The 18,650-nt window shown below is 40.2% G+C and overlaps 1 protein-coding gene across 4 annotated transcripts in view; it reads left to right on the plus strand.

Annotated features, from left to right (window-relative positions):
- The window catches only part of APP (amyloid beta precursor protein), a 133,452-nt gene that overhangs the window by 15,947 nt on the left and 98,855 nt on the right, over window positions 1-18,650 (plus strand). The gene's annotated exons all lie outside the window — the stretch shown is intronic.

Here is an 18,650-nt window from a genome sequence, read left to right on the forward strand (position 1 = left end):
TTGTTTAAATATGGGAAATTATACTTTGTTTCTGCTTGGGGTTCTGCTTTGGGGCCTAGGAATGGTACTGATGGTAATACACGGATTAATGGAATACACAATGTTGAAGGGGATTTTGTGGTAAAAACACTGTACTGAATACTGAATGCTATAGATAGCTTATGGTGTATAATTTTTCTTTCCTTCATTTTTATCACTATAATTCAAGGAGATCAGCAGAAATAAACTTGATTTCTAGATAGGAAGCTGAAAGCCAGGGAGAAAAAAGGAAAAGACACAGAACCTTTCTACATTGTTTCTAGTAAATGTATTCTTAAGAGTTCTTAAATGAAAAAAAAAATATACAAAAATTTGGAGAGGTAGTGGGGAGAACCATTTTTAAAACAAAAATTGGTTCATTAAATATAAGGGGTACAATTGATAGTAGTCTTACCAATGAGTTTTCTACTAAAATTGGAGTGTTGGAATGTGACTTCCATAGTTCCTAGATATATAAAAAAGTAGAAGAGCTGGAATTAGATGCAAATATATAGACATAACCTCTTACAAACTTGTTTATTCTCTAGAATAGATGAACAAAGAGTATGTGACTTTTTTCAGAGTATTATTAAGTTGCTCTCTGCTAAAAGTCTCAATCAGTCCTTATTGTGGGAAAGAATGTACAACTTAATTTTTGAATAGTATGCTCCATTTGTCAGAACAATTGGATTTTTCAAGGAATGTGGGAGTAGATTATATGTTCCATTACCAATAAAGAAGAATATTTGTAGCTCAGGATTGAAATGGGGGATCCTTGGTGCTCTCTGTGCTTGCTTGTTTTCTTGCAGATGTTTCATTACCCTAACTAGGTAACATCATCAGTGCTAGTAAAGGGTGCTTTTGCTGTTTGCTATATGTTGCATTTCTATCTTGTTCCCAAATTTAATCCTCAATTCAAAATGATCTCTAAAATGACATTAGTCAATTTGGGAATAACTGATTTGTGTGAAACGGCTTTAATGTTATTTAATCAGTTTGGCAAGATGTATACAATATACTGTATTCTTGAACATTGATTAATGTGTAATGAAATTCATACCCTTTTGGAAGGACTTGGCAGACATTAAAAAAATTGTGTTCTACTGATAAAGTATAAGGACAGTTATCATATCTTAAAGTTGTCTTGACATATCTTAGAGCTGTCTTGTCATACCCAACTGCCTTAAAACAGCTAATAAGAGGTAGAGTTGGGTTTTCATTTGGTACTCACTTCTATTGACTTGATATATTATTCTGATATTAATCCAAAATGTGACCTAGATATCTAGAGCATCTATAAAAAGAGAAGAGTTGTTTCAGATTAAACATGCATTAAATGTGTAAATAACCAATCAATTTGATAAAATGTTATAGAAATAAAAGTTAAAATCAGTTGCATAGCAACGTTCCAGAAAAACCCAACTCCAATTAAAAACTCCAAGCCAGGCATTTTTTCAAAGTTCCATTTATTAGAGTAGGTATACTGGCGCATCTGGGAAAACCCAAATCTGACAGTCCCGGGTTTTCCCTTAGTAAATCAAAACCATCCCCTCACTTATCAGTCCAACACATGGTCCAATCACCATCTGTCCATCTCAAGACATCACTCGAATCACTCCTTCTCCAGATGCAGGATTGTCCCGACCTTGACCGAAAAGAAGAATGTTATTTTGTCTGACTACATTCCCTCTACTAAATCCCCCCTCCTACTTTCCCACACACAAGAAGGTGGAAGTGTGGAAGTTTCTGTTGATAATATGCCGCCCTGATTCTTCGGAGAGGGGCAGCATATAAATTAAATTAATTAAATTAAATTAAATTAAATATGGCTTCCAAGGCTGACATTGCATTTATTATACTTTTTATGGCTTAATTTTTTTTTGTAATTGTAGTTATCTAATTTTGCTTTTTATTATTGCTGGTGCTTTAAATTGTTGTTAGTTGCCAAGAGTCAGGTGCTGAGAAGGGTATGGATATAAGTCTTTTGAATAAATAAATTTGAACTTGTGCTAACTGCATGTATCACATAGCCCCAACTCCCTCTGGAACTATATTCTACATATGAATTTAAACTACTCTAATATTCTTTGTGATCCTTTCCTTTTTATATAATCTTACAAAAGTTTCAACATCACAAAGCTTACATAGTAGGACATAACATTTATTGTTGCATTCAATATATCTGCAATGCAGATATATTTTGAAATAATAATAGCAGGAGAAAATATTAAGCTGTCGTTCTCCATTATAAGAATGAGCTGAAGCAAGGCAAGTTTCTGAGAAAAAGATTGAAAATGTTACACTTTAAATTAATCACAATTTAGTGCAAGGGCAGGCTACTTGCTGCCCTTAGTTTAATTTGTTAAGAACTTGGCCTAATTTTACAAGGTCTGTGAAAGCAGGTTAATTCAGATCATGGGCAGCAATTGTTTCTCTCTTCTCTACAACATGCTGTTTGGGAGTGACAAAAGACAGTGTTAGAAAGAAAAATAGAATACAGAAGACAGCTTTAAAAGAGAAAGAAAAGTGTATCAGAAAACAGGTTTCTATTCCTTATTAAGCTCCATTCAACATTATAGCACACCTTGCTAGTTACCAGGTTACTTATTCTTATTTATAATATATTCTGCATTATATTACTGTGACAGATAATATAAACAAGCTCATTTCATCACTCATTGTTTTAACATGGCCATATAATTAAGATTAACTGCAGTTTGTATGGCAGAATAACTGGTAGCTGAAACAAAATGGAAATGAAAGTTTCTCACCTTTCTGGTCATATCAAAAGGGAAGAAGAAAAAGATACAAACTTAGGACTCATTTTGGTTTCCTTCTATCAAGAAAAACAATAATTTAGCATTATAGGTCCTAACATGGAGGGCCGCACGCAGCCCTTGTGAGCTCCATTTTCAGCTGTGATTGCTTCCTGCAACCCTCTGCCAGGGAAAATGGAGCTCGGGAGGGCCAAATGTTTTCCCTGGCAGAGGCACCGTGGGTCAATCTGCTGTTTCCAGGGTGGCCCCATGGGCCAGATCTAAGCATCCTGTGGGCCACATCCTTGAGTTTGACACCCCTGTCCTATAGCATCCGTGGACAGTTCCCAGGCTTCAAGCCTCCCTTGTTTCTTTAAAGATACTTTTGATGAAGAAATTAAATGGGAAGTTTGTTTGTTGCAAGGCAATGTGTTAAACTCAACCATAATGGCTATTTTGAAGAAAGCTTTTGGGCTTCCGGTTTGGCTTCCGTCGCCGCCAGACGGTCCTTTGAGACCGCCAGCCCCGTCGCCCGTAAAAAGCCGCCTTTACAGCTGAAAGGCGGCTCGAAAAACTCCGTTTCCGTAAGGAAACGTGAGACAGAGCCGGCGAGGGCAGGTAGAGCCCTCTGTGAAGTTCCCAGAGTTCTTTTTTACCTCTGGGGAGGAAGCAGGATGAGGCTCCCTATTTTCCTCGCTGCTGCTCCGGGCTTCGGGAGAACTCTGCGCTTTGCAGAGCCAGGCGATGGGACCAGACCAACTAACGAAACCTAACAGAACAAGTAGGATGAAATCCGGACCTGGGACCCTAAATTGCAAGTACTTCTAACAACCCTAAGACTGACTTTAAAAGTAAAGAAGAGTGGAAGGGGGAAAAAAAGAAAGTTTAAAATGGTGACTGGCTGAGGCTTGAGAAGAAAGCTGAAAGCGAAAGTCCTTCCGTTTGACTAGTTTAATATGTTACAAAGTAACTGAGACAACAGCGCTGGCTAGAAGTGAAGAGAAAAATTCTTATTTCATGCTTCTTCTTAGAGACTTGATATTGATATTGTTTGGAGAGAAGTTTTCTTTTTTAAAGGAAAAAAAATCTGTTTGTGTGGCAGGATGGCGTTAAAACTCACAAAGCCAGACAACCAAGCTGGGGGGGGCTCCCCCATTTATAAACCACATGAACAAGTTTTGAGCTTGCAGATGCAGAGGAATGGCTTCAAAGATCTAACGCAATTTGTATTGGAGGAGATGGCAAGACATGATGAGTTTGTGAACCAGAACCTTGAAAAATTTAGACAGGAAATTAAAGAGTTGGTTCAACAAAAGTATGATAAATTCAAGCAACATATGATAAGTTTTTTAGACGCAGTGATAAAGATGGATAAAGAGTTTAACTCAGAAATAGAGTCTAATATGAAGGAAGTTGATTATAAGATTCATAATTTGGATAATAAAATACAAAGAATTGAAAATGATTTAACAATGATTCAAGAAAATAGCTCAGAAGTAGAGTCAAAAATAAAGGAAGCTGACTACAAGATTTACAATGCAGATAATATAAAACAAAGGATTGAAAATGAAGTCATAATGATGCAATTCAGATTTATGGAATTTGCGGTCAGAATTAGGGGAATACAGGAAGATAAAAGAGAAGATTTGAGAAAGATGTCTGCTGAAGTTCTGGCTGGGATTTTAAAGGTTAGTCCTGAAGAGGTATCCTGCAAGATTGATAAGGTCTACAGAGAAAATTCTTGGGTGGCAAAGCAAAGGCAGTTGCCTAGAGATGTGGTGATTTACTTTACTGATAAAGGAATAAGAAATGATATTGTGCAAAAGTCTTTTAACTCCACTCTTGAAATGTATGGAAGGAAGATTTGGATATTCAAAGAGCTGCCGCCCAAGATGTTAAAAAATAGAAAGGAATTTGGATTTTTGGTGACTGAGCTAAAGAAACAAAACATCCCACTTAGGTGGGATGCTCCAGTTGGAATAATATTGAGATATCAAGGAGAAAGATATCAACTAAATACTGTTGAAAAAGCGGAAGAATTTTATTATAAGGTTCTTAAAATGGATTCAACATCTCCATCTCCATAATACACGAGGGGAATAAAGAAAAGCAAAATCAACAAGAGATTGAAACCCAGGCTAAGCAGATGGAGGTGGAGGTAATGGAAAAACAACAAGTTACAGAGGCTTTTGTGGACGAGCCGCTTTTGGATTCTCCTTCAGAGGTTATAGTTGGATTACCTATAAATACAAGAGAGGCGGCTTTGGATTCTAATGTGATGACTTATCAAGTTCACACCAGCATGGAAATCAATCAGTTGATATACAACTCCTAGAAAGGCAACCAGGATGGAGATCTAAGCCACAAAAAGTTAAGAAAAGAAGAAGCAGGTCTTACAAAAATAAAATTTTTTAGACTGAACAACAGTGTAATGCCAGTTACTTAAGAGACGATTAAATACATGAAAATATAGCTGAGGCAAAGTATTGGTTTATACTATTTTGAGGAGAGTGACAGATCTCTGCAGTGCTGTGCTTTTGGGATGTGGAAGATGGCCTTTAATTGAGTGGATTGGAACTTTCTATTTTGGACTCTTTGACAAATGGATTACGTTTATGCTGAGCTACAAGGCAAGAGAACTATGGGACTGGGGCATGCAGATGATCTGGTTGTTACCCTAATACAGTGGTTGGAATTAATAATCTAGATCAGTGGTTCTCAACCTTCCTAATGCCGCGACCCTTTAATATAGTTCCTCATGTTATGGTGCCCCAACCATAAAATTATTCCTAAAACCATTGAAAATATGTGTTTTCCGATGGTCTTAGGCGACCCCTGCGAAAGGGTCGTCAGACCCCCAAAGGGGTCGTGACCCACAGGTTGAGAACCACTGATCTAGATGAAAGACATTACAGAAGACACTATATGGAATATAAATATAAAGTCACTCAGGTGGTTTTTTATATATGAAAACATTTATTATTGATGGGGGCAGATGGTAATTGAAGATACTGAACATACTGTTGGAACCAGAATTTGATGTTACCCTAACATGGGTGATGGAATTAACAATCCAGTTGAAAGACATTACAGAAGATACAATATGGATTACAAGCTTAAAGTCATTTGAGGATTTTATCTATATATGGAAATATTTTTAGTGGTGTGGGCAGAAGAACAAAGATATTGAAAATATTATGTATGGTAGACCTGCAGGAAAGTGGGTGGAGATAGGCTAGCTTACTGATTGTTTAGTTTAGGAAAAGGGATGTTATGTTATATTAATATATGTAAAAGATTTGAATTAAGAGATATATGTATGGGGGAGGAGGAAATGGATAGATTATGAGTTGAAATTGCCAAATTAGGATTTATTATATAATTTTACAGCTGAATGTTGCTTTGAAATGTATAGTATAAGGGGGATATAATAATATTGTTAGAAAGAAAGGGTCAGCATATGGGGGGTGGAGTAAAAAGGATGGTAAAGTATTATATAATCTGTTATTAATTTGGGTTTTATTCTGGAGAAGCCACAGGGGGAGGGGAGGGGGGAGGGGGGGGTTGGGGAGGGGAGGGGGAAGGGAGGGGGAGGGGGGGTTATTGAGGAGAGGGGGAAAAAGGGGGGAAAATCTGTATTTGAAAAACTTTTTCAATTAAAAAAAAATGAAGAAAGCTTTTGAATTCCACATATATCTCAGAGATTTCCCTGCAACAAAGAGCTTCCATTGGCTTCAAAGTTTAGGGAGCCCAGATTTAGCATTCCTTCTGAACTAGCCTACTGCTTGATCTATCTTCCATCTGACTACTACAAGCTGCCAGCATGGAAACAGGCGGCATGAACTATGCTGTAGTGAGCATTTCTTTGTGAAAGGGATGAAAACATCCTTTAAAGAGGCACTTTAAGAAGCTAGCCTTAGACCTAGATGATCATTGCCCTGCCTACATCTATTGTTTTTTTTGGGGGGGGGTAATCAAAATGGTGATGGGTATGGGCTACAAAGTGCTGTGGAAGTTGTGGATTATCTGGTTAGCCTTCAGCCCCAAAAAGGGAACTGAAACTACATATATCATTTCAGTTTATGGCAGGATTTAGACAGAGGGTGTACAACTCTCTTTGTCCTGATAGTTATCTCAGGGCATCGCTCAATCATGATATCTTTCTTGCAGATACCAGGTTGAGAGTAAAAAACAGTGTTTTTAGTGGTTCCAGTTTTTCCTAATTAAGTGGTTTTAGCCAGAGGGAATAAGAGAGGGCAGGTAGGGGCTTTAATAATAATAATAATAATAATAATAATAATAATAATAATAATAATAATAATAATAATAATAATAATAATAATAATAATAATAATAATTTTATTTCTATACCGCCCTTCTCCCGAAGGACTCGGGGCAGTGTACAGCCTATTTAAAAACACAGACAAAACAGCAATATAACATTTAAAATAATTAAATAAATTGGCTCAGATTTAAAACCCCAAAAAATTTAAATACCCCAATTTAAAACTATTATGTTGATAGTCCGGCCTGGCAGAACAACAGGGTCTTCAATGCACAGCGAAACACCCGGAGGTCGGAGATCTTACCAATTTCCGGGGGCAGTTCGTTCCACAGGGCTGGGGCTCCCACAGAGAAGGCCCTCCCCCTGGGTGTCGCCAGCCGACATAACTTGGCCGATGGCACCCGGAGGAGACCCTCTCTGTGGGAGCGAACTGGTCGGTGGGAGGCTATTGATGGCAGAAGACGGTCTCGGAGGTACCCGGGTCCTATGCCATGGAGCGCTTTAAAGGTGGTAACCAACACCTTGAATCGCAGCCGGAAGACCACTGGGAGCCAGTGCAGCTCGCGCAGGAGGGGTGTCACATGGGCACAATGGGTTGCGCCCATAACCACCCACGCGGCCACATTCTGGACCAGTTGGAGCCTCCGAGTGCTCTTCAAGGGAAGCCCCATGTAGAGAGCATTACAATAGTCCAACCGGGAAGTAACAAGGGCATGAGTGACCGTGCGCAGGGCATCCCAATCCAGAAAGGGCTGCAACTGGCGAATCAGACAAACCTGATAAAAGGCCCCCCTGGCCACGGCCGTCATATGCTCTTCTAAGGACAGCCGCGCATCCAGGAGGACACCCAGATTGCGAGCCCTCTCCGTGGGGGGCAAATATTCACCCCCAATAGTCAGCGATGGCACCAGCTGACTATATCGGGGCGCCGGAAGCCACAGCCACTCGGTCTTGGAGGGGTTGAGTCTGAGCCTGTTCCTCCCCATCCAGACCCGCACGGCTTCCAGGCAGCGAGACATCACATCAAGGGCATCGTTGGGGTGGTTGGGGGTGGAGATGTACAGCTGAGTATCATCAGCGTACAGATGGCACTTCACCCCGAAGCCACGGATGATCTCACCCAGTGGCTTCACATAAATGTTGAACAGGAGGGGCGAGAGGACCGACCCTTGCGGCACTCCCCATGCGAGACGCCTCGAGGTCGACCTCTGTCCCCCTGCCAACACGAACGAGCGGTCGGAGAGGAAGGAGGAGAACCACCGCAAAACGGTGCCCCCATTCCTAATCCTCTCAATCGCTGCAGCATGATACCATGGTCGATGGTATCAAAAGCCGCTGAGAGATCTAATAGGACTAGGACAGAGGAGCAACCCCTGTCCCGAGCCCTCCGGAGATCATCCACCAACGCGACCAATGCCGTTTCTGTGCTGTACCCCTGCCTGAAGCCCGACTGGTACGGGTCTAGATAGATAGCTTCATGCAGGTGCCGGGGAAGTTGTCGTGCCACCACGCTCTCAACAACCTTCGCCACAAAACGAAGGTTGGAGACTGGACAATAGTTGGCTAATTCAGCCGGGTCCAGGGAAGGCTTCTTGAGGAGGGGCCTCACTACCGCCTCTTTCAAGGCGGCAGGAAAGGCACCCTCACTCAGAGAAGCACCTATAATCCCCTGGAGCCAGCCTCGTGTAACCTCCCGGGAGGCCAGTACCAACCAGGAGGGACACGGGTCCAATAAACACGTGGCGGCACTAATCTTACCCAGAACCCTGTCCACATCCTCGGGAGTCACAGAATCAAACTCCTCCCAGATAACATTCTCAAGATCTGCCCCGGTCTCCTCCCGTGGACTCATCCAATCGGAGTCCAAGCCATCCCGAATCCGAGCGACTTTATCGTGCAGGAATTGCACAAAATCCTCAGCACGACCCTGCAAGGGATCTTCCTGCACTCCCCCCCGAAGAAGGGAGTGGGTCACCCTAAACAGGGCGGCTGAGCGGTTCTCTGCAGATGCGATAAGAGCGGAAAAATGGTTAGATTTTGCCGCTTTTATTGCCACTAGGTAGGTCTTGATATAAGACCTCACCTGTGTCCGGTCGGAATCTGATTGACTAGTCCTCCAAATACTCTCTAGGCGTCTTTTCTGACGCTTCATCTCTCTCAGCTTCTCGGAGAACCAAGGAGCTAATTGAGATAGGCATCGGGTCAGAGGCCGCAAAGGCACGACGCGGTCCAAAGCTCCAGCGGCCGCCCTTTCCCAGGCGGCCACCAGCTCTTCAGTCGAGTCGTGTGTTAGAGTCTCAGGAAACGGCCCAAGCTCCGTCAGGAACCTTTCGGGATCCATCAGGCGCCTGGGACGGAACCATCTGGTCGGTTCCGTCTCCCTGCGGCGGGGGCAGGCGGTAGGAAAGTCTAGTTGAAGGAGTGAATGATCTGTCCATGACAAGGGTTTAATATCTAGGTCCCCTCTACCAAGATCATTCAACCACTGACCAGAGATAAAAATCAAGTCCAGAGTGTGTCCTCCTATGTGAGTGGGGCCTTGAACTAACTGGGTCAGGTCCAAGGCCGTCATGGAAGCCATGAACTCCCGAGCCACCTCTGACGCCTCACCCGCGGATGGAAGGTTGAAATCCCCCATGACAATAAGTCTGGGGGGTATTGACCGCCACCCCGGCAATGACGTCGAGTAGCTCGGGCAGGGTCGCTGCCACGTGGCAGGGAGCCAGGTACGTAGTCAGCAAACCCATCTGCACCTCATGGCCCCACTTGACACAAAGGGACTCACATCCGGCTATCTGAGGAACAGTAGTCTCCCTCGGACAGATGGAGGGGTGTTAAAACTTATAAATTGATATCATATTAAATCTGCTCATCAAGTTATTTTAATACAAAAACCAAAATGCAGATAAACCTTAAACTTACTTGCAACAATGAAAGTTATACAGGAGTGTTGTATAAAGTAATTCTGCTATATCCTTAAGCAGCAGACGTCTTTAAAGCAGAAGTGCACAACCAGTCCACTATTAGGCAGAGGGTTACCGGTATATTGGTTTTTGAGTTGTAATTTGGATATCACAGACAGTAAGGCACATTCAGAACAAACATAGCATTGGATTTAAATTATAGATGTAGAAAATGTAGAAAATAAATAGAAGTGGTTATTTGTATTTAATTATACAGTTGTACATTTCTACCCCAGGCTGTGGGGGAGATGGTGTTGATGCCTTCTTAGGGCTTCATAGCTGTTGGACTAGATGGAAGAGAATAGCTGAACTTGAACCCTGATAGGTTGAAGTTACAGTTAATTCATTAGGACTTTGTGTCCTTCACAGTTACTCCTTGATGGGTAAGTACTATCCATCAAGGAGCAAGTTTCTGAAGAGATGGGAGGTCCCTCATAGTTCTTGTTTCTAAGCCCTAGTCAGAGCAGCAACATTTGATTTAGGCTGGTGTAGCAGTTGTTGCTTTACCTAGAGGAGGAGAACTTTGGAACACTACCCAGCTAGAGTTCTGTAATGCACTTTAGTTGAAGTTGAATTAAACACTACTTAGAAACTACATTTGGGTTGCCAGCAGGGCCGGATTTTCCTATAGGCTAACTAGGCTTCAGCCTAGGGCCTCAAGATCAAGAGGGGGCCTCAAGATCAAGAGGGGCCTACATTCAAATTGTTAGCAAAATTAAAATTACACTTTCACTATAGGTGAAATGGCCTCATAAGTGGAATAGCCTAGGGCCTCTTTTCATCTAAATCCAGCCCTGGTTGCCAGTATTGTGAGCATATTATATGAGTAGTTGCTGATTGTTTTCTAGGTCTAATTTAAGGTGCTGGATTTCTTTTGTAAAGGCATTTTTTGTATTGATACTTGAATGCCTTCAGGACTGATATAAATCTAATTTATATAAATTTAATAAATAATAATAATAATAATAATAATAATAATAATAATAATAATAATAATAATAATCTGTCATCAGCTAATCAAGTTGACCAAACAGAGAAAAAATTCTATTAATCCGCTACTTTGGAGAGATTCAGAGGTCTATCTGTGCCAACACTGTAGAACAGTGGGTCTCAACCTTCCTAATGCCGCGACCCTTTAATACAGTTCCTCAAGTTGTGGTGACCCCCAACCATAAAATTATCCCTAAGACCATTGAAAATATGTGTTTTCCGATGGTCTTAGGCGACCCCTGTGAAAGGGTCATTCGACCCCCAAAGGGGTCCCGACCCACAGGTTGAGAACCACTGCTGTAGAACAAACATCCTGGAGATGTTTTGTTGATTTTTTTTTTTAAGTCTGAATTGTTTCAGATAACCTTCCTCTGATTTGTTGCCATCTTTATCTTTACTATGTTTATTTTTTTTAAAAAATATTATTGTATTTTTTATCTGCATACTCTCTATGTTTTAAATTGAATTTACTCTATGGAAGCCACTAAGAATAATTTTGATTATGGCAACATAGAAATATGTTTAATAATAAGTAATAAGATAATTTACATACATTGAAAGAAAATATTGCTCAAGGATGAATGTAACTGTTCTTGGTTGATTTTTGAAATGTCTACTGTAAAATGAAGAAAATGGAACATTATTTTTCTACTAAACAGTATATGGTCTATAGTTAATAACATGTTAAGCCAATATTTCTCAATCTAGCAGCTTTAACATTTTTTAAGACTTTAATTCCTAGAATTCCCCAGACAGCATTATTCTTATAAAGTTAAAGAATGGCTGAATTACATATGAAAGCTGAAAACCCATGTGTTTTTTTTTTCTTTTTTTAAATTAAAACCAAAAATACCCACTAGAAAGCCTTTATTTTCTCTTTTTTTCCTAGTCTAGAAGGGAAGCATATTTTGGGGGGAAATGATTTCATCTTCCTAAAACACACAAAATGAATGCATAATGGTTCCTTTTTTATACCAATTATTTAGTAAAAGGCTCAAGTGAAACGAATTACAATCCACAAAAGTATGGTTATCTCAGTATGAAAGTTAGTTTTATTATCCTAGCTTTGTACAGGCAAATTTATGAGACTTGAGAGAAGGTAACAATAATATAGTCAAATTCTATTTATTTATTTATTTATTTATTTATTTATTTATTTATTTATTTATTTATTTATTTATTTATTTATTTAATTTGATTTATATGCCGCCCTTCTCCGGAGACTCAGGGCGGCTTACAGTGCGTTAAGCAATAGCCTTCATACTTTTGTATATTTATACAAAGTCAGCTTATTGCCCCCACAAACTGGGTCCTCATTTAACCTACCTTAGAAAGGATGGAAGGCTGAGTCAACCTTGAGCCTTGGAGAGATTCGAACCAGCAGTAAATTGCAGGCAGCTGTGTTAATAACAGGGTGCTTTAAACCACTGTAGTACCAAGGCTCTTAGTCTATTTAGTTAACTGATTAGCAGTATCTAAGAGAATTCAGGAAGTTTGATTTAACAGTACACAATGTATGCCTGCCCATGCACACAAACGTATCCCTCATCATTTTTCAGATGACTGATTTCATTGTTTATTTAAGATGGGGCAGAGTTCCAAGAACACAGTATAAAATGCTACCCATATTATATGTGGCCTTGAATTAAATCCATAGAAACTCTTGTTGGAGAACTGAAGTAAGTACCTCATAAAACCAAGATTATATTCTTCCTACCATCTATGTTCTCCACTTTTAAGTATGAATTCTGATTTATGAAGATTATAGAAATAACAATTCTAAGAGGCAACTGGAAGGATGTTGAAAGAAAAATCTGTTGTAAACATACGAGCTAATCTTTCCTGCCTTCTCTAGGCTGACATAGTACAACACCAAACTTGCAACATTTCATTTTCATTTCTTTTACTGGTACTGGGCTTAATTAATCGAAACTTCACTCATCTGTATGGAGAGTTAAATACTGATTTTGTTCTAAAGAGAAATGTGAGTAATAAAAAGACAACCAGGGATTTAGCAAAATAACCTCACTTGGATAGTGTTACTTGAAAATAGCTTAAAATAATTTAACCTTTTCCAGTGACAGCATGTGGATTGTGGTAATCAATGGTGTTATACATTTAATAAAGGAAAAGACTATTCTTCGTCTAGAAACTTAAATGTAACCTAACTTTTTTTCTCAAAAGAACTGTTGGTCGAATCCAATGTCAAAGCATGCTGCCTGGTTTTAGGCAGGAGGCAATCTTTGTAAAAACTGCCCACCATTTTATTAGTCTATCATAAGCAAAACTAGAGAACAGCTGTTTAAATGTGTTGTATCAAATGGGCAACAAAATATTTGGCACAAGCTACAGGATGTGCGTGTTAAATGATCATGCAGCTCAACATCTGATCTAGATGTATCCATGTCATCAACAGGACCTCTGCAAGTCTTCAAATGTGCAGTGCTAATATAGTAGCCTTAGAAAAATACTGAAAACATGTTGAATGAGAATGAACGTGCAAACTCCCATGGAGTTTAATGAGGACATTAAATGAAAAGTTTGTTTGTATTCTGTTATTTTGAAGATAATAGAAGAATATGTTTGCTGCTTTTCCTTGCGTTCCTTTAGTCCTTGAACAGAACGTGTGCCAAATTTAAGTAATGTAAATAAATTTATACTATTGAACTGATCTACAGTTGTTCTAAAAAGAATTACAAATCCAGATTGGAAATTATCTGATTTAATTAAAGTTACTATAATGAACAGAATTCCTGGAACTAACATTATTGGATATGTGGAGATTTATTTATAAATATAGGTAGTCCTTGTTTAGTGTTGATAATTGGGACTGGCAATTCCATTGCTAAGTGAAATGATTGCTAAGTGGGAAAATATATGACTGTAAGTGACTGTGCTTTCCTTTTCTCTACTCCCCCACCTTTTAGATTGCTCACCCCAGCAGGGCTGAGATTAAAACTGCCATGTTAAAACTGACAAGACTAATCAGTTTTACACCTCCTTTTTTTTGCCGATAAACCACTCTCCCGCCCTTTGCAACACTTACTCGGATGCTGGAATAATTAACAAGGATATTAATGTTTGTATTTATATTTATTGGAGAAGGAACTACAAGAGAATTAGCAAGCACCCATTGGAGAATACACATTGAAAGCAATGCACTGGCTCTGGCAGATGCAAACATAGTATGTATCTGCTTACTCTCTTATAATACCTTCTTCTGAAATCTCTCTGCTCTGCAAAGGGGGGGGAGGGAGTCAGGAACAGGAGAGATTTTCTAAAAAAAATCACTTCTTGTTTTTCCTTCTTCAATAAAATTATACCACTACTTACTATATCTTGAATATCAATACTGACTGGTTCATGCAATTAGACCAAGAAAAAGCAAAAAAAAAAAAAAGTTCCATGTAAAAAGCTAATTAAAGAATGTTAGCAGTTAATTAAAGGAACTGTGAAAATGCATCATATGAACATTCTCATAGAAGTGTCTATGTCTGTGCAATAGAAGTATGCACTTTTAAAAACCATGAGTTGTGAAGTTGTGCTAAGCAATATGTATCACATGCCTCCTACTGGACCTGAGTTTTGTATGATGAGACCTGAACCACTGGAGCTAAAACAGGCGTTTTCTTTCCCTCAGCAATAACTGGATCTAAGTGATTTCTTTTGGATTATTATTATTATTATTATTATTATTATTATTATTATTATTATTATTATTTATTAAATTTATATCCCGCCCTTCTCCCCGAAGGGACTCAGGGCGGTGAACAGCCGAGAATTAAAATAACATGCAATATAAAAGTTAAAATAATTAAAAATAAATTAAATTAAACGGCTGCTCCAATTTAAAACCCCTAGCAATACAATTAAAAAACCCCTAAAACCTATTCAGGCCAGGCCGGCTTGCTGAAATAAAAACGTCTTCAGGGCCTTACGGAAAGTGCGGAGATCCGGAATCAGCCGTATTCCGGGAAGTAGCTCGTTCCAGAGGGTGGGTGCTCCCACAGAGAAGGCCCTCCCCCTGGGGGCTGCCAGCCGACATTGCTTGACCGATGGTACCCTGAGGAGGCCCTCTCTGTGAGAGCGTATTGGCCGGTGGGAGGTTATCGGTAGCAGCAGGCGGTCTCGTAAATACCCTGGCCCTAAGCCATGGAGCGCTTTAAAGGTGAGAACCAACACCTTGAAGCGCACCCGGAAGACTGTTTTATCATTAGATCCTAATGAGAGCACAACAAAACATGATTGGTGACTTAGGCACTAAAGGAAGCTTTTTATGTTCATGCTCTCAAAAACTCCAATGGAATATTTCACAGTTTTCAGCAAACACATAAATCTCTTTACTGAAATCTCTTTCAGTAACAACTCTTTCTTAATTTCTTCTGTGTATCCTCTTTTCCCACCTGTCCTTTTCTTTTATAATTGGAATTGGTCTATTTCAATAAAAGCATTTTATCAGACAAGATTATATTATGGTATTCTTTTGCTGTTGAACTCTGTGTGTTTTCTTTTGCATATTAAATGAATGGTTGTGCAGCAATATCCTTTCAGCGTCTAAACTGAGGAAATATAGCTACATGTTTTGACAGATAAGGTATGAAAAGCAAACAATGGTAAGGAAGTGAAATGTCTCTAGAGAAAATAGATGAACATCTAAAGAAACAAAATTTATCAAGGATTACAGAGGAGCAGAGACAGATTATGAACAGGCCTATAACAATAAAGAAGTTTCTAAAACCATAGAAAAATAGGAAAGGAACCTATACCAGATGGAGTATCAAAAACACTATTTTTGCTGGATTCCTTGCTAGCCACTGAGGAGGTGCACCAAATGGAAGTACTGTTTATTTTGAGCTTGGAAAAAACATATTCCAGAAACCTGCTGGGCTGTTTCAGATCAACCATGGATTTGCAGAATAGAAACTTCAAACATTTTTGTTATTGGTGGTTTTAGGCGAAACAAAATTCAGACAAGGTGAATATTGTAAGGCTGGTGCATGTTGCACCCTTTCTTTTTTCAGCAGCTCTCAGTATGAACACACTATTGATTCATCAGCTTCTCTTCTGAGAAAAAGGATGCACTCATCTTCTGATGCATCCTTTTTCCCTTTTCCTTCTGTGGCTATAGGTGAGGACCTAGAGCAGGATATCCCATCAGCCCACTTGCTGTCCCTTCTTCCTGCATTGGGAATAGGACAATGTTGGCCACATTCCAGAATGAACTGATTAATCATTCACGTCAGGCAGCAAGAAAATCCAACCAGCTAAGGAAGGAAAGGCACTGGGAAGGGGGGGGGGGAGGAAGTAACTGGAAAGAAACTATTTTACATGAATACTTGCCCGAATTAAAAGGCATCAAGTCTATTTGCTTGTTTACATGAATCTCAACACTATTTCTTTATAGAACATGTTGTTTTGAAGAAAAGTATTTTAACATGCTATTTTCTATGTGCAAAGATCTCATTTTGGGGAGTGGTTCAGGAAAAATGTGAGATATGTGAAAGTCCAAAATATATTGCACAGACTTGAGACTTTTTCCAGTTACAGAATAATGGCTCAGTAAAATATAGATGTATTATCATTCAGGTAATACATAATCCATATATAATTCAATGTCTCTGAGGCATACTGACATTGTGTTAATGGATAGTTCGTCATCCATAGGATAGTCCTCAACTTACGACAATTTGTTGAGAAACCATTTGAAGTTACGATGGCTTTGAATGAAAGACATAGAACCCATGAGTAAAGTTACTCCTGTTGTAGTGGCCCACAGGTACTTATTGTGATCTGGGCACATGGCAGCCCATTTGTACTTGCAACTGGTTGGCAGGTGCCCTGCAATTATGTGACCATCATTTGGAATCTTCCCTACCAGCTTCCCCAAAAAGTCAGTGGTCCTAGGGAAAGTTGCAAGCTTCTACTCCCTGCCAAGAGAATACCCTCTAGTCTCAGGGGCTGGCTAGAAAAAGTCTAGCAAAACAGTTGGATTTTATGATTGCATCACTTTGCAACAAAAATTCCACTCCCAATTTTGATCAAAAGTTAAAGACTATCTGTAACGCAGTTGCCTATGGGGGGAGTTTTGGCATATAGACAAAGTCTTCATATGGTAGTACAGAGAGTAATCCTACTATGGAAGACTGGTTTAAAGAGTACTCTACTACTATTCTACTATACAATATTCTACTATTGAAGACTGGCTCTTCAATAATACTTCCAGAAGAAGTTATAGAAACTCATTGTTCTTTCCATGCTAAATTTTATACAGGACCATCATTGGACTAGGGAGTTGTAAACCAAAGTTCGTAGTTCCATGTATTAAATAGGTTATTGTTTCTGGCTGGTTTTACATATTGTTCTAAGTCAATGCAGTTGGTTTTGTTTTGTCTTGGATTAGAAACTTGTGTTAAATCAACTATTGTGGCTTGCAATGGTTGTTTCTCCAACGCGCAGCTTGGAGAATCCAAAGCTTCGGGTAGTTCAATAGTTGAGTAGCCTACACTGAGTGTGTTCCTTTAAATTTTTCTCTACAGACACGCCCACTCGCTCAGCAGAGTCCCAGTTTAGTTCACTCAGTTGAGCCTGTGACACTGTCTGAATTTTTCTCTGGTAATCTACTAGACTATTGTTCCTGAAGCTTTGGATTCTTCTAAGTTTTTCTGCATTATTTTTGTCGAATTTCCCCTCCTCATTTGATTTGCCAGGGGTGAGTTTGCCTGCTGCCTCAGGCAGGCCGTCCGTGGCAGTTTCCTTTCCTACGGGGTGCCCGGCTAATTATCTGAATCCCCCGCCCCACTTAATAGCCGCCGGCATGTGGGTAGGTTTCCCGGCCTGCCAGTAAAACCGCCCCTGCCTTTTTTTGGACTTTGCTTTTGAATCTGGGCGGCTTGAGATCGTTGCCCTGCTCTCAGCAGCACTTTCTCATTACACTGGGACTGGCCATCGGCGTTTGGATCACTTCTGAGTGATCGCACGCCTGAGGAACACAGGGACAGCACCGCAACCTCTCCTTGCCGAGCCCTCGATCGCTGGACCGCATTTTGACTTCACAGTGGTCTTTCCCTGCTCCGATCATTCCACGCAGCGCTGGGAGTACTTTTGAGGCTTCTGCTGCGTGCTTCGTATCATCGGTTAGTCTCATCCACCTCTAGTGTCTTGGCGGCGCTTGGAGACTCTGACATTTACGCGCCATTTTCGCCCGCCTCAGCGCTGGGAGCTGGTGTTTATGACAGCTCGCACCTAATTGCCTGTTCTCTCGATGAGCCTCGCTTAAATCCCCTTCCGAGCCTGACCGTTTGCCTCCACCTGCAGGGGAGCCAATAAGGAAGGGACTCCCTGGTACGCCTATCAGCAGTTCGTCTGCAGCCCTCACCTAGCGCCATTCCTTCCATCCTCGGTGCAAGTGGAATCAACGGCTGCCATTTTCTGCCCAGCAACTGCTTCGCGCATGCGCAATTGGCTGCTGGGAGCCGAAAGTCATTTCTGCTGGCAATATCAGGCCTCAATAACATTGCCTCCGTGGAGCAACTGCTAGAATTCCTGTATCCCCCTTTTCTCTCTGGACTTACCTGCTGTACTTGCCTTAGTTCTTCCACTGTTGTCTGAGCCTCAGTTCATACCTGTAAAAAATAATAA

This window comes from Pituophis catenifer, unplaced genomic scaffold (assembly GCF_029215685.1).
Source record: "Pituophis catenifer annectens isolate HBS135680 unplaced genomic scaffold, rPitCat1.0.hap2 SCAF_4, whole genome shotgun sequence".
Taxonomy (NCBI): Eukaryota; Metazoa; Chordata; class Lepidosauria; order Squamata; family Colubridae; genus Pituophis; species Pituophis catenifer.